At 36.3% G+C, this 3,654-nt stretch overlaps 1 pseudogene; it reads right to left on the reverse strand.

The window, feature by feature from the left end:
- LOC107709667 (small G protein signaling modulator 1-like) overlaps positions 1-3,654 on the reverse strand; it is a 21,467-nt pseudogene that overhangs the window by 15,554 nt on the left and 2,259 nt on the right.

Below are 3,654 nucleotides of genomic sequence, written 5' to 3' on the forward strand. Positions count from 1 at the left end.
CATTTCAATCTCATCTCACTGAGACAGAGTACTGGAGATAAAGAGCGACGACTGATATTTAGATCATTTTATGTGAATATCTGCTCTACTGTTATAAAGATCTCATTGATTTACACGACAAGCAGCAGAATTTCATCATATAAATATCAGCATCTGCACCAAATTGCATATTTTTGCTCAGTTTGAGTAAAACTGAGCTGTTTTTTCCTTTATATCACACTGTATGAGCCATAAAAGCCTGATGCATTAAAAACGATACTCAACAACAACAAAAAACACATGCAAAAAAAATTTTTTTTTTAAAATTATTCTGACTAATATTTCATATGTCAGGGTTACAGATGCTCAGTGTTGATATATTCACCGTGCTGATGGCAGTGCAGATAGACGATTTCCTCCAGACGAATGGTCAAGGCGAAATCCCAATATACACTGTGGAGAAATGAATGCTGATTTAAAAAAACATTCCCACAAAGCAGACGTCACAATCATAACACGCGTCACCTTTTCTCATAATCAAACTCCCCCATGTTTCCGTTCATCAGCTGGTTCGGTGTCCATTTGAGCGTCATCAGATCGGCCGTCTGGTGAAGAGAGAGGTATCCTGGGATTGCTTCCATGTCGTCTGTCTGAAAGACCGCGTGAGATTTACTGCCACACTTTAATTAAAGCGCATTATGGCTAGAGTATCGTCACGCATGTCTAAGTAACGCTTCCCAGCTGACGTACCGGCTGCACCAGGACATTGTTCTTCCCGAAGAGCAGCGTGGCTCTGGAGTTTTGATGAAGAGACTCGACGTAATCCCGCGCCCAGAGAGACGGCCGGTCATCCATACTGCCGCTCGACTGCCTCTTCTGGATCTACAAAACAACACTTTGGGATCTCACTGCCGTCTAATTTGAGATTTGAGAAATGAACATTAAATGCTGGACGTCTTACGAGAGCCGGGCGTTTGGTGGGGGAATCTTGCCGGCAGTGTCCGCTGTGAATGCGGTGTCTCTGCACCAGTTCATCAGCCGAGGGGTCTGTCCAGAAATGATTGGCCGTCTTCGCTTTTGTGTACTCCAAAGCACAGGGACCGACTGAAAGAAACACAGCGTTCGGACAAAATCTTAAAGGGTTAGTTCACCCAAAAATGCAAATTCTGTCATTAATTACTCACCTTCGTGTCGTTCCAAACCCGTGAGACCTTCGTTCATCTTCGGAACACAATTTAAGATATTTTTGATGAAATTCGAGAACTCTCTGACCCTCCCATAGACAGCAAGGTAACTACCACGATCAACGTCCAGAAAAGTACCAAGCTGATCGACTAAGTAGTCCGTGTGACATCTGCGGTTCAACTGTAAAGTTACGAAGCTACGAGAATACTTTTTTGCGCTCTATGCATCATAATATCCCAATTACACTATAATATACAATTAAAAATGATCATTTACATACACGCACACACACACATATATATGTGTGTGTATATATATATATATATATTATATAATATGTACACACACATCTATTCTCTAAACTGCCTGTCCTCTGTAGGACTCGCAGGAATGCTGGAGTATATGTATAATTACATACATTTTATACAGAACATTATGTACAGCTCAACTGTTTTCAACATTGATGATAATCAGCAATGTTTCTCGAGCAGCAAATCAGCATATTAGAATGATTTCTGAAGAACATGTGACACTGAAGACTGGAGTAATGATGCTGAACATTCTTGTACAGCTCAACTGTTTTCAACATTGATGATAATCAGCAATGTTTCTCGAGCAGCAAATCAGCATATTAGAATGATTTCTGAAGAACATGTGACACTGAAAATTCAGCTTTGATCACAGAAATAAATTATACTTTAACAGATATCCACATAGAAAACAGCTATTTTAAATTATAATAATATTTCACAATTTTTACTATATTTGTATCAAATAAAAGCAGAAGAGATTTCTCCTAAAAAAATTAAAGATCTTACTGATTCCAAACTTTTGAATGGTAGTGTATGCATAATATTCAATTTAAAAAAAGCAAACTGATACCAAGCAAAGATGCGAGGATTGGGCCGTCAACTGGATCTCTCAGAAGAGCTTCTCTTTCATAAAACTTGCTGAAATATGAATAAAAACACACGTTTAATTTAATTCATTCAGTTGAATCGATGTTCACATACTGCTGCCTAGTTTGCATATTTTCCATTTCCATTGTAACAAACTAACTGTACGTGTAACTGGAACCCTCATTTCAAACACCTGCCCATGAACTATGAAACATGTACACAAAACTGGATTAAATATGCAAAATAATAGTTTTTATTTGTGAACTGAATGCCACTCACTAAATTTAACATGCAACACAGTTTGGTCATGTGACCAATAGCTGTTTATCACTGCATACTGTTTCAGCCAAGCAGTGTGCTAGCTAGTGTATAGAAGCTCTATCTGTCATGAATGCTTCACCTGCTGTTCTCCACCAAGTACAGGATGATTTTGTCCAGCAGCTTCTCTGTGAGCGCCGTGCGGATCCACAGGTGTTTGATGGCCAGCGGCGACAGGTTGAGTGGCCTGGGCTGTTTTCGGACGCTCTCTTGACTCATCTGACCCTGATTTTGTCTTGTGTTGTAAAGTCAAATTGAATGAAATCAAATTAATTAACCCTATTTACTATAGATATTCAATACTCAAATACAATCGTCATTCATTTCAAACCAGCAGAAATATTTAGATTACTAATTCAATAATAATAATAATTAGTATTATTGTTAACAATATTAAGAATTATTAAATATAAATAGACATAATTATATTAATAATAAATATAATTGAATAAAATTATGTATTTATATATTTAATATAATTGATTAAAAATAAATAAATACAATAGTATTCTTTTTCTTAATTATTTTTACATTTATTTTTATTATTGTCATTATGTTCATTTATATAGCACCTTTAAGAAGAAAAGTAACAAGATATAATAAAATATATAAATAAATAATTAAAATATAATAATATCCTTATAACGATAATAATAATAGCTTTTATTATTATTATTATCATCATTATTATTATATTTTGCATTTATATAACACCTTTCTAAGGATAAGGAACAGACAAAGAACACAGGATAATGCCAGAAATGTGAGAATTTGATCTAAACATAATAATAATAATAATAATAGATTAAAATGGATATAATAACATCCGTATTATAATAATAATTATTCTTATTTTTATTAAATGTAATGTATTATATGGAAAAGGAGCATAGAAAGAAAACACTTTGCACTTTGTATTGTTTCTCACTTGTTCTCGATGATTTGCTCCAGTTCCTGAACTTTTCTGCAGAGTTCCTCGGCTGGTGGAAACATCTTCCCCATCTTCATGAAGAGAGCCGTCAGCTTGTTACTGCGCAGGAAGCCAGCGGCCCGTCGCTTCAGGCCGTGAAGAACACACGCTTCCACCACACCTGCTCAAACACAACACAACAGATCTGAAAGACATCGAGATTGAGTCTGTTTAGCTGAGAACACATCTGCTGGATTACAGCAGGAGCTGAATAATCACACACACACACACACACACACACACTCACTCACACACTCACACACGTACAGACACTCACACACAGACACACACACTCACACAATC

Source organism: Sinocyclocheilus rhinocerous, unplaced genomic scaffold (genome assembly GCF_001515625.1).
Source record: "Sinocyclocheilus rhinocerous isolate Xijiao unplaced genomic scaffold, SAMN03320098_v1.1 scaffold3220, whole genome shotgun sequence".
Classification (NCBI taxonomy): Eukaryota; Metazoa; Chordata; class Actinopteri; order Cypriniformes; family Cyprinidae; genus Sinocyclocheilus; species Sinocyclocheilus rhinocerous.